Genomic DNA, 13,712 nt, shown 5'->3' with positions numbered 1-13,712 from the left:
ATTCTTTGATCAAGATGAGTCTAGGGACCTCCTGTGAAGGTCACTAACCTTCCCATCTGTCTGTTGATATAAGTCAGTCTTTTCTAACAAGTATCCCCTCCCACAAATAAAATAAAAATCTACATTAATTTCAGTTCTAAAGCGATATGTTCAGCATAGATTTTGTACAATAAAAGGGATGGAGGGAAGGAATTTGGAAGAAATCTTACTTGTAAACACTATATTCCACTTGAAAATTTAATACTTCATTACAGAAGAGATACTTAATGTTAACCGAGGCATCAGTTAACAATAAAACCACCAAGCAAAGAATCCCTAAAAGCCCTTTAACTCTCCGAGAGAGATAACTGGGTATATTTGCTTTATACAAAAACATGTATTTGGTCAAACATGCTCCTAGTATTATCAAAAGTTTACTTTTAAAAAGATAGAGAAAGGTTGGGAGGCTATGGTTTAAATATATTCTACAATTTTAAAATTTAATTTTACACACTGCCATGCTGTTCCGTTACATATGCAGGAAAGGGAAGAGGAATGTTTTTCAGACTTGAAAAAAATTAATCCACATTTCTTGGCATCGACAGATAATGTTATATTTAAAATATACATATATAATGTGAGACCCATTATCTAATAAAAGTCACGAAATCTAGCTTGTTCATTTTGTGACTTATAATAATTGGAAGTTGATCAAAGGAAACTACTTCCATTTTTATGACATTGTTACTATTTTTATGGACAAAATTTAAAATGTATGATAAAAATCCAATATACAATAATTGAAACATACAGTCCAACCTCACAGAGCTTTGATAAATCTGTTCATTCCTGGCCATTTTCAGTGTTGCTATAGTGAACAGTGTTGACAAGTGGCCGAAAAAAGCTTAGAAATGAAATTCAGATCATAGATAAAACCGAACATAAACTATCTCGTAGCATTCTGCATGTTGGGAGGCCTGGTTTGTGCCACAGATGGCCATCTCCCAATAATACATAAAACACTCCTTTCTGGAGCTCGGCATACATTGTTGAGTGCACAGGTCATTGGAACAGAACGATAATTCAATTCTTTTAATAATGATCTCACAAGGAGCCAACACAGACACAGGGTGATGCTGTTAGAAGAACAGGATTGTACCAGAGTTTGAAAAATTAAATTCTTAAAAAGCCACCGTGCTCTCTTGTCAAAATAGCACTTAAATGTATGCAGTGTTTAGAGATGAGGCAAGCTCACTGAGTTTATTTTAGTCGCTTGAATTATATTGCTGTGTGTCTTCACCATGCTTCTTCAGTCTTCGCATTGGAAGCTTTCCGGGGAGGGTCAGCGACCGCCACTGAGCCCTCCACTGGCTTATTGGCTGAGCTCATTGATGAGGAAGCCTTGAGTTCGTCACTTTCTGTCCTCTAATTGCTGAGGTGGCCATCACTGAAGATGACAGAGCATTTCTGAAGGACACATGGGAGTCATTAACCAGCCTAATAAAATGATCTATTTATGTAAGTAACAGTTATTATAACCTCACCCCATGGCCATATTTCTCTAGAATATATATTTTTTTATTTTTAGGGCTACTTTTATTCAAGCTTGTAAGACTTAAAATCCTGGAGCCCCTGTGTTAGCATGACAAATGAACTCAGCCAGGAGAAAGGAAACCTAGTGGACCTCCAGCATCTGCATGATTCTCACTTCTGACACATCTGGAATGCAGCTCTCTCTCTCTCTCTCTCTCTCTCTCTCTCTCTCTCTCTCTCTCTCTCTGTCCCCTCCCTTTACCCCTCTCTCTCCTCTTTGTCTTCCATTCCTCCCCTCCCCCATTTTTCTTTCCTTCTCTTTCTCTCTCCCATCTTTTGTTTTTGACAGGGGTAGGGGCTATACCCCAGAATGGCTTCAAATTCAGAACCTTCCTGTGTCAGCACCTCGAGTCCTGAGATTGTATCAACCTGTGCTGCTGTGTCCTGGTCAGGACGGTCATCTCTCTCTATTTAGGACTGAGTCTAAGGCTACGGAAATGACACACCTCATTGCCAGAGACTTAGCTGTTTCTCTCATGCTTTCTTCTGTTAGCTTCATGTGGTAATGAATCAAGGTCTTTATGCTATGGGTGTTAGACTGAAAGATCTTTAGTTTTGATGATTTAGTTCCAAGCTTGAACAGAGGAGTCATCTAAAAACAAATGGACATGCAAAAACAAACAAACTGGAACGACAAGAACAAAACAGAAAAATATGAACAAAACCCAGGAATAATATTGATATAAAACTATTCAAGTTATTAATGTAACAATCATACAATTTGTATAAAGTCTTGCAATGACTGCTTTATAATTAAATAGTTTAGTTAATAGTTTCCCATCCACCTGCCCTGGTAGGCTTGAAAAAAGTTGAAATCTTTCCTATAAAATAACACTTGGGAATAAAATGCTTGGGAAGCCCATTGCCCTACAGGACCGGCCTCTGTTCCTGCTATCTCATTTCTGTGATGCTGCTAACCTTGGTCAGAAAAGCAGACAGAAGAGCACTTATTCAATTTGTCCATGAGCAGTGGCCAGGGCAGGGTGTGTGTGTTGGGGGGCAGGGTACAGTGATGCTGGAAGGAAGAGGGGGGGGCACTACTTTCCACCTGCCTGAGAAGCCTCATAGGACATCCTATTTCCGCTTTAACATCCCTCCCCTCATCTCACTGATACCTCTCTCAGAAAGCATAGGCCTGCCTCTAAAAGGACTTCTTGTCTACAGGAGAGAGTACAAAAGGGACACGAGGCCTCAGACAGTGCAGAGATCCCAAGTGTAGAGGGCACCTTAGAGGAAGTGGAGCTGGGAGAGGCCTCCTTCCCCTGTCCGCCCCCTGGAGAGGAGACCACTGCTCTCCCATCTGCGCAGACGCAGATCCTTCTGCACCAGAAGCCCCGTGTCTGTGTTCACATGGAAGCTTTCAGAGGGCACGCGGAACTCACAGAGAATGAGCTCTTTGCAGAAGAATTCTGCACCTTCTGATCAAAAGCTGAGAGCCAGGAGCTAAGAAAACACATTTGTTACTAGGCTCCAAGGGTCAGAAAACAAAGCAGGAGAGAAACTGGCATTTCAGCTGTGCCCAGAGCACTCCTATTAATTTGAGTCAGCCTCACAGCAATCCTACAAAGAGCTAAGAGTCATATTCCCATTTTACAGATGAGGCATGGGAACACTAAGTAACTTTCCAAAGAGCTACCTGGCAGAACTGGACCTGAGCCCAGACCCAGCTGGACCTCAGCGTGTCCATGGTTATATAGCTCACATTAGAATAACTTGGAGAGCTATTAAACAATATTGATACCTGGGCTCAGCCTTAGAAATACTACTGTAGTTGATCGTCAGTGGGGGCCCCCAGCATCAGGATGTTTTAAGTTTCCCCAAGTGATGTTGACATGCAACCATGCTTCCCTCTCCCTCTCCCTCTCCCTCTCCCTCTCCCTCTCCCTCTCCCTCTCCCTCTCCCTCTCCCTCTCCCTCTCCCTCTCCCTCTCCCTCTCCCTCTCCCTCTCCCTCTCCCTCTCCCTCTCCCTCTCTCTTTCTCTCTCTCTCTCTCTCCACAGACTCTCATGATCTCCGAGCCTTCTCTTGCCCCCCACCACTCGGACTATCCCACTTTGGCCTTGAACTTTGCCTCAGCCGCAGTTTTCTTTCTACATATAAATAGCCCTTGTGGTGGGTTTCAAATAGGACCACGACTTCTGGGACATTGTAAGAGCTCAGGGTGCGTTGTTGACATCACAGGGTGGAATTGCAAATTCATTTACAATAGGACATAGCTAAGTGCCTTTTACATGGGTATATAATGTATCTAGATCTGTTTAAAAAGAAAAAGAAAAAAAAAACCCTCTAAGAGAAGCCAACTAGTATAGAGCCAAGAAGAGAAAGAGGAGCAGGACTAAGTAAAGGGGAAGAAGCCAAGCGCATTTTGTCCCTGCCCCATTGTCTACTGTACTGCTTGATGTGTTGGGTATGTCTTACTAAGAGTGTGTCTATGCATCATGTGGGGAATAAAGCCTATTCTTCCTACAGGAAATTAAGGAAGTGTTGTCCCTGTTGTTATTTTGTTTTGTTTTTAAGATACATAACCATACTGGGCAGGGTTTGTTAGAAGCTCACTATAGGAATCTAGTCCTGCAGTTTATTATGGATACAGTAGTGTTTGTAGCCTGTCGTGGGGACTGTGACAGCATGTAGACACTGAATTATAGACACCACGGTGTTGAAGAATTAAAGAGCAGCATGCCTTGGAGCCTGCCCCCGAGTCCCCCCCCCTCCACGCCTTTGATTCTTGGCTCCAACATCCACTACTTTGGCAAGATGTGCTATGGTTCTGAGCCTGTTCTCTCATCCGTACGGAACAGCATTCAAGAATTAAAGAAGCTAAACGGGCGTCTTCCTGGAAGGAAGAAGGAGAGGTGCCATCCACAAATGGTAGCTATTGTCCTGTGGGGAAAATCTGTCCCTGGTTCAAAGCACATACACTCTGAGATCATTAAGTACAAATAAAAGTGGGCTCCATGGATAATGTAGTTCTGTCAATTAACCTTCTGTAAGAGTACAAAATACTCATGGTACAACACAGGCTTCCGTGGGTGCTGAGGAAGAAGCCCAGGGCAATGTTCCTGTGAAACATGCACTGACCACCGAGCTGCACCCCCAGTTTGAAGCAAACTTTGCAGATGTATGAATTTTGCAATAGTTCCAGTGATCAGATATTTGTTCCCTATTTAAAGTAAGAGGACCTGGTGGTGCAGACCTTTAATCCCAGGACTCAGGAAGCAGAGGCTGGCTCATCTCTGTGAGTTAGAGGCCATCTTGATACACACAGTGAGTTCCAGGCCAGTCAGGACTACATGGTGAGACCCTGTCTCAAAATTGAAAAATAAATTTAAAAAAAGTGGTAGGAGTGTGGGCGAGTCATTTCCCTCAGCTGCAGAGGAGAAGCAGGACCGTGAAAGTGAACACAAAGTCAAAGCTGAATCTTTGAATGTTATCACTACTAGAGTTTTTTGTATTATCCTGATTATTAGTCGTCACACAGGGGCCCCAAAGACTTCAGTGTGCCAAGAAAGGTGTTTTGTTTGGCCTACGCAACATTTTTTTCAAAAGTGGTGGGACTTACTCCACATTAAAAATGTTTACTTGCATAAACATACAAGTTGTATTTTGCTCTTAAAAAGCTTATATATATATATGTATGTATATATGTATATGTATATATACCACATATATACTTATATCTGTAGTTATCTATATCTACATATGTATAAATATATATATGAAATGATATCTATGTTCTCATCACCAAAAACTGATAAACATTTAAAGCAATGAGTGATTTGCTCCTTAATACAATGTGTACATGTGTAGAAGCATCACATTGTACGTAATTATTTTGTGATGAGCAAATAAGAGAATAAGACAAGAAAATAAATCTGGCTTAAGTGACTTTTTGTGGACCAGCTGGGTTGGAAGCCACAAGCCCCGTCTGACTGCTCTCACCATACTTCCTTGTCCTCTGGGTATTGAATTTGTACCTAGAAAACTTGGGATGTTTTCTCCAAGGCCGTTGGAATGTGGTTGGGACAGGTGGGGTTACATAATTATTTATTTCTGCCTATGTATACCTGCATTGTAGAGGTTCCCCAAACAGAGTCTGCCTTTCTCTGTTTACATTTTAATGGACCAAAGAAAAGGAGTGGGGAGCTCTCTGAAGTGTTTCTGCAAAGAAACAAAAGCTGTCATTTATAATATACCTGCTTTCTGCAATGAGCTCGTGTTCCTCAGGAGACCATGGTTTCTCCACCGCCCTAGGATGCTTGTTGTTACAGCAAACTTCCCCGACAGGCTGGGGACTCTGAAGTTCTTTCCTTTCACACATGGCTGGGTCCTGGAAGAAAAAGCTGAACCGTGACCCTGCCCTTCGATGTATACAGAGAGATGCTTATCAACGTCAGTGATATTGACTTCATTTTTAATATCGTGAAGTCAGTCGTGAATCGATATCTGTCCAATTCTTGTCTAATAAATGTCCTTATCTGGAAGTTATTAAAAACAAACAAAAATAGGTCCTATTTCCTTAACTCAGCTGGAAGATCTCGCCGCGACAAAAATTATTTCCCATAATTAAAAAAAAAAAAGAGCAAAATTGGAATTCGTTATAAAAAGAATCTTTCATTTGCCAATGTGTTTAGTTTAAGTCATTTCTCCCCAGGTCACTGGTGACTAAGAAAAATTACGGGCTGCAAATGTTGCTCCACAGTACAGGACTTATGTAACAAATGCAAAGCCCTGACTCTTAGTCCCAGCACACTGGGAGGGATCAGGAGGAAACGTCTAAACAAACAAGTCAATGGAAAGGCTACATAGCAAGCGCATGGGCCAGTGCTCCACAGAGAACATTTGCCTCCTTTTCTCTAGCAAACACCCATCATGCCGCAGTCAGTCCGTCGATTCACCCTCATTTCTGATACACTCAGCAGCACGCTTCGCCCTAAACACGTCAGCGTCTACTTCATCTGAGTTCGGTATTCACCTCTGCTTTCACTGAATTTATTGGGACGAGGGTCTAAAAGTCCAGCACACTCCCGTATTAGCGTGCGTCCCCGACTGTGACAGGGTCACGAAATAAAATAAAGCAAGGAAGGAAATATTATAATAAGTAAATACGATAGAATCCATCATTGCAAGCATTCTGAAGTGCGCCAACCTGCGGCGGTACCTGTGTTCATTCGCATCATTGTGTGATGTCTCCACCATTCAACTACAGAACGTTTCCCTGCCCCTCGGTAAAACTCGACCTGTTAGACACCAGCTCTGCCCAGCCTAGAGCCCCTACTATGCTACAGTTTGTCTTTCTGAGGTTGACTATTCTAGGTGCCTCATCTATGTCGACGCACACAGTGTCTTTCCCTTTGGAAGTGGCCCATTTCCCATAGCATAAGGTTTTTAAGGCTTGTCTGTTCTGCGCCAGGATTTTCTCTTTTAATGACAGAATCCTATTTCATTGGATGCATAGACTGCATTTTGTTTTTCTGTGCATTCACCAGATTCTTGGTTGCATCCACTTTTTTTGTGTGTAGACGTTTTATTTTTAGGGAAGATATAAGTTCTTTCCCTTTTGGCCGTTAGAAACGACACGCTGTGGACATGGGTGCACAACTCTTGTGCAAGTGTTCAAGTGTCCCTTTCCACCACAGGCCTGGAATAGAAGTGCTGTATCATGTACTAAGCCTACATTTAAATAAATAAATATATATATATATATGTGTGTGTGTGTGTGTGTCTCTGTGTGTGTATATATATACACACACATATATATATATATATATCAGAAAATGCATATTACTAAAAAGTACCATTTGATGTTTTGGAACAAACATATACTAGACTTTTTTTCCATTTTTCTTTTTCAGGTTCTCAATATAAAAGAAAATTTTTTACTCAGGAAACTGATGATTTCTGGGACCAGAATTCTAATGGGGGAAAATGTAGGCTTAGATGACATCAAGGTAACCAGAGATTGGTCTTCAATGGCTCTCACAGTCCCTGCTGGGAGTTTGCAAAGCTAATTACACCTCTTCCACTACTGACTACGAACACTTTACCTTGTGTAAGCAACTGCCACACCTCTTTTAAAGAGGGATGTGAGTGGAAAAATGGGAACTCAATTTTCAACTCCTTATCCGTCTCTCCCCGCATCCAACATGCAGACCCTCTAGAGTCTGAAGACTCTCAGTAAGCAGTGGGTAAAGTTTATTTTATAGATTGAGAGTTTATCATTGATATGAAACACACATAGACACAGTCACACACACACACACACACACACACACAAATAAACAGACAAAACAATGTACACAGCCATCTGTTTTCTGCTAGCAGATTCACCAAAAACTAGTAATAGTCTCACAGGGAGGGGTGTAGAGAAAAAAACCCACATTTTCAGATTCTGCAGATAGCATAAATAGTAGCTGGGCCTGGTGGCACACACCTTTAATCTCAGTACCAGGGGCTCAATCTCAGAGGCCAGCCAGGTCTACAGAGCAAGTTCCAGGGCAGCTAGAACTCTACAGAGAATCTGTCTCAAAAAAAAAAAAAAGAAAGAAAGAAAGAAAGAAAGAGAAAGAAAGAAAAGGAAAGAAAAGAAAGAAAAAAGAAAAAATTAGCAATTCATTTCTATATCTATTACATGTTTGTGTGGCATGCTCCTGATTTAAGGGTTTTATATCTAATAATTTCTCTTATCAATACATTTTTAAAACTATACCAAGTTATATGTGTATAATATAGGGTGGCAGTTATCACTGGAAACAACCCAAATAGCACCCAGAAGGTAATTGTTAAAAATCAATCCTGAGAGACTACATTTCACTAGTGTAACTCGCTTTACCATCTCGCCGCACACAAATGAAGTTGCATCTTTTTAATATTTTTTTTCCAGTGGCAATGGGTCCAACTATCTGTGCCAGACTAGAACCAGAGGACATTCACTGGCTGCTTCCTCCAGCAGGCCTGTCCATTCCCACAAGTTGTTCAAGCACCCTGAGGCTTTCCTCCTGCAAAGTGGCCAATCCTGCTTCCAAATGCCTCCTGGAGAGAGACAAGAATCTGATTAGTCTACTAGGAGTCCTGTTCTCAGCGTCTGTTGCTCCTGCTTGCCATAATATGACTGTTGAAAGCTGCAAATTTAATAAGCAGTGAATAGCATCTCAAAATAAGGTTGGGGACAAAAGGGTTGACTGGTTTCGTGAAAAAGAAGAGTAAAGATTATTTTATTTATCTTCAGACATCTTTGAAGAATGTATACCACAAAACTGAACATACCCTCTATCTACACAGCGCCATAGTCTTTCAGAATAAACAAAGAATGAATCAACTCTTGATCTAGCAGAGGAACAATTTTTCTAACAAAGGTATTTTGCAACAAAATTTGACACCCTTCGCTTTGTACTTTTATAGCTGAAGAGTGGGGTCATTCGCAAGAAGATGTTTCCTATGTTTTCCTAAGAGCCTCTTCTAGTCCTTTGAGATTCAAGCAAGTCTCCTTTTGAAGCATGTACTCTGCTACATCGCGCTGTTTTTCTCATTGTGAGAGGACCCAGCACCGCCAGACGCTCATTTGCTTATGAAACGCTTGTCCAGAATCACTTCCAGTGGCTTCATAACATCCTGCATCTTCTGCAAGATTAGCAACTTTGCACCGCAACTGAAATGCATTTTATTTACATTGTATTGTGGGGCGTCTATAACATCTGCAGTCAGCAAAATTGACTGGTGGATGGGGAGAGATGTTGGAGTTAAGTCAGGGGGCCCATTTAAGTGGAGACTGATTTAGTAAGTGGTCAGTTCGTTACTGGATATTTTCCTGTTAGGGCTAATTTCTGCTTCCTTACAAAACTTAGCAACTACTGGGATTCAGGTAATGCTAAGGAATAGTTGGATAACAAGGAAGTTCCACACTCTGCATCAGTGACAAGGAATGCAGTGTGTGTGCACATGAAAAGCCATCTACAATGTATTGTTAGGGGAAAAAAGCCAACTCCAAATGAATGTATAACCGTGTGTTTATGGACAGTAGCAAAGCATTAAAATGTAGCTTGTAAGCTAGCCCGAAAGATGGCAAAGGAGTAGTAGTCACATGGAGGGGTGTGGCAGAGGAGAGCCTGACAGAGTAGCCTCGTTTTTTAATGAGCTTTTAAATTTTACAATATGATAAAAGTCAGTTAAGAGTATTCTTTTCAGGGGCTGGGGATTTAGCTCAGTGGTAGAGCGCTTACCTAGGAAGCGCAAGGCCCTGGGTTCGGTCCCCAGCTCCGAAAAAAAAAGAACCAAAAAAAAAAGAGTATTCTTTTCAATGGTTCATCTGAGGGAGGGCCAGAGAGAGGGGGAGGGGGAGGAGGAGGAGAAGGAGGAGGGGGAGGAGTAAGAGGTGGGGGAGGGAAGGAGGAAGGGCAAGGGGGAGGGGAAGAAAAAGAAGAACAAAAACAAAAAGGCAAAAAAAAAAAAATAAGAAAAGGATGCAAGCAGGTCATGTCAGAGTTCAAACAAGGGATCCCTCCATTTCACAGGCATGTAACTTGTTTCATTCTGAGGTCTGCAAAGCTCCTTTCCAAATTAGTTAAGCCACAGACATTTGGTGATGCACTGTCATTTTCAAGGTACTGTGTACATTGCAGAGTACTGCTCAAAGGGACTCAGGGACTGTAAGACTCAGGTTCTGTGGAGGCATTGGTATGTGGAGGAGGAGTGGGCAGGGTGCAAGAGTTGGGTCAAGGTGTGCAGAGCCCAGAAATCTCTTCCTGAGATTGCAGAAGTAGTATGCTTCCCCTGCCCTGGGCCTGCTTATCCAGTAGCTGTGCCCCCACTTTTGCCCCCCCCAGAAGATTATGTATCCTGGAAGCCAGATTAAACTTCTTTTCCTCTTATAACCTTGAATCCCTCCTTATACAAATGAGACATTCCTACTGCCCTGGCCCTGGCCAATGTTGTACACTCACCCTGAAAGCTCCTACCCATCCCCCAGAGATTTAAGTAGCCTTTGTGCCCCCCATTAAACAAGCTGTCTCACTGAAGCTCTCTCCTGAGAGTCTGTTCTAGTGTGATCACAGACACCCTAAGTTTCTTCTCATCCCAGCTACTCCCTGCTTACCCTCTCGAGATCCACAGATCCCATCTCAGGTTGACAGCACCTCTACAGGTAGGGAAGCAGGGCCAGACCCGCAGCCCTTCTTCAGAGATCTTAGACCTAGCTGGGGTAAGATCTGCACTCCCAGGATCTAGCACCAGGTGCATCTGTGAATGTGGAGGAAGTAAACCTGGTGACCTCTGGATCTTGGTTCCGCCTCAGACTCTGCTGGTCCAAGCACGAGACGAGCGTCCTCACAGAGTGAAGATGAGATCCTTCATCTCCCACAGGAAGAGAAATCCAGAGTCCCATCTAGATGCTACAAGAGCTTCAGGAGGCTTTGAATAGCGACAGTGAACGTGGACGCGTGTTAGTGTTCCTACCTCTGCCCTATCTCAGGGATGAGAAACTTGAGAGTAAACTAGTGCTGCTCTATTGCTGAGGACAGAATCGGGATTTGAATCTAGAACCTCTGCCTGCAGAGCACGCGCTCTTTCTTAGTTTGCTATGGTCTACCCATTTGTCAAGTAGATCAGGGGTGATCCTCCCATGGTCTTTCTGCAAGGCAGTTTAGCCCAGGAGAAAAGAGGAAGCCAGCTGTGGGAACAGAACTGGGAGAAAGGTAATATGGGCACCACCCATGAACTCTCCATAGGCTTCCGGGACGAGAGTTTGCCAAGACTGCTGTGCACTCAGGTCTTCCTGCTACTCCTGGAAATGACCCCTGTAGGGCAGAGTTAAAGAGATTAACTGGGTAACGTGGTCTCTATTAACCAGCAAGCAACCAGAGATGTGGGATTCCTCACTTAGCTGTAACAAATGGCTTTCTAGAAGTTACCATTGTAGAAACCTCAATGGTGGGCTCACTGTGTATGCTGTATTCACATGAAAGACAAAGTGTTTATGTGCACTAATCAACACACAACTGTGGCCATGTCGCATGCTGAACCCGTGGCACTCCCTTGTGCAAGTTATTCTTTACATGTTCAGTAATCCAAGGGGAGTGTGCTTGCCCTGCTTCGTAACCTAACTTAGATCTGTGATCCATTCCAGAAGAGAAACATTATAAAGTGGTCATTTAAACATTCTTTTTTTTTCATTAATATGTTACATGTGCTAGTTCATGGGAGACACACTTTAGCTTAAAAAGTGGTTTGAGTTCACCACTGTGGTGAAAAACAGAATAAGTTATCTGTCACTTGGCTTTTTGAGGATGAAAATAAACTGCTTCTTGGACGTGCTCAATATTTTTTTTTTGTTGTTTGAGAATTTTGCAAATGCATAGAAAGGGTTCTGATCTCCCCCCCACCCAGCCCCTCCCTCCTCCCCTCCCCCACCCTCTTCTCCTTCCCCTCCCCCACCCCTCCCCTGTTTTTCTTATGTTTCTCTTTCAACTCCATGTGCTCCATGTGTTGCCTACATGTAGACACATGAAGTGGAGCATGGGCAGCCTCTCCGGGGCCTCATCACCGAACGCCTCCCTCCCTTGTTCAACACCAGTAGCTCCTCCATTAGGGCCAGAACTTTATGAACCTGTCCCGCGTTGTCTTAGCTCGGGTCCTATGCCCGTGAAGGCAACCCATGACCACGGCAACTCTTATAAAGGAGAACTTTTAATTGGAGCTGGCTTACATTTCAGAGGTTTAGTTCATTAACGCTGGAGAAGGAGCTGTGAGTGCTACACGTGGATCAGCAGGCAGCAGGAAGAGAGTAGCACTGGGCCTGGCTTGAGCTTCTAAAACCTCAAAGCCTGCCCTCAATGGCACACTTCCTCAATCAACACCTCACCTACTCCAACAAGACCACGCCTCCTTATAGTGTCACTCCCTATGGGCCTACGGGGGCCATTTTCATTCAAATCACTAGACCCTTCCACGCCTGGAATTTGGGTGGTTTGCTCTTGTACAGGTGTCACAGCTGCTGTGGGTTCATGGTTCACTGTGCCTCACAGCCAGTGAATACATCTTCACAGCAGACAGCTCCTATCACCTGCTCTTCTGATCTTTCTACCTTCCCTTCTGATATGATCCCTGAGCTTTGGGGAGAGTAAATACGATATAAATGCCCCCATTTAGAACCTGAACACCGCAGTCTCTCATTCTCTGTACAATGGCCAGCTCTGGGTCTTTGGAGGTAGGTACATGGAATAATAAAAATACTCTCCTTTAGAGAAAGCTCCTTGCATTTACTGTTTAGAAAGGTTTTTTAAAAATGTCCTCAACATGCGTGAAAATAATTGTGTATATTGAGTACAAATTCTTTTACTTCTTTGTCTCTTTTTATATCTGAGAATGTAAGGACATAGCTTTGGACTCCATGATGTTTTAGAGACAACCCAAGGGTTTGCGTGAAATGATAACTCACAGGTTAGAAGCGTTTAGGATCCTAAGCATTATTGTCTAAGAACAATGTTTGATTAATGTCTAGCCTAGTCAGCCACTTGATATAGTCTTAAAAATAAAACAAACGAGTTCACTACTGTACTACCTCTAGTACCAAAAAATGGTGGCATTTATTAATATGCATGATTATATTTAGATAACTGTGTAATTATGGACACATTTAAGCTACAATTAGATGTATGAAGTTGATGGCCTCTGAATACATTTGTACATTTGAAGATTCTGCATATACTTACATTTATCTGCAGCATGGTATACCTTCTTTGAACAGAAGCATCAAGGTACCTTTTACATGTTAGTTAGAAAGACATTAAAAAACTGTATTAAATTACTAAGATCTTTTAGAGGAGCCAGCACCATGGTAAGCTGACTGTCTTGTGTAACTGCCAGAGTCTGAAATTATTATTTTGTAATAAAAGCTCTCTTGGGTCAGTGAGTTGGTTGCTTTCTCCTAAATTTTTCTTTTAAAAAATTCTCTGTAGTTGACCTTGTGGTCCACCATTGTGCTGCTGAGAAAGGGCTCATTGTTTTCAACTGAGAGCTTCATATAGCAATGACAGACTATCACAGAGATTACAAGCCACAGGAGGGAGATGGCCCTTCCACCAGGTGTCACCAGGCAGTTGACAAGGGAAAGGTGATGCCATCTTTGATGCATTTCCCCCATATTG

General features: G+C 42.6%; 1 long non-coding RNA gene across 1 annotated transcript; it reads left to right on the top strand.

Annotated features, from left to right (window-relative positions):
* Positions 1–1,061: 1,061 nt before the first annotated feature.
* Positions 1,062–13,478, top strand: LOC120100665 (uncharacterized). The gene is made up of 2 exons (XR_005500500.2): positions 1,062–1,497; positions 8,456–13,478. It is a non-coding gene; the product is annotated as an uncharacterized LOC120100665 (long non-coding RNA).
* The last annotated feature ends 234 nt before the right edge of the window (positions 13,479–13,712 follow it).

Source organism: Rattus norvegicus, chromosome 2, assembly GCF_036323735.1.
Source record: "Rattus norvegicus strain BN/NHsdMcwi chromosome 2, GRCr8, whole genome shotgun sequence".
In the NCBI taxonomy this organism is placed as follows: domain Eukaryota; kingdom Metazoa; phylum Chordata; class Mammalia; order Rodentia; family Muridae; genus Rattus; species Rattus norvegicus.
The sequence above is the reverse complement of the archived record's forward strand: the minus strand, read 5'-3'. Positions and strand labels throughout refer to the sequence as shown.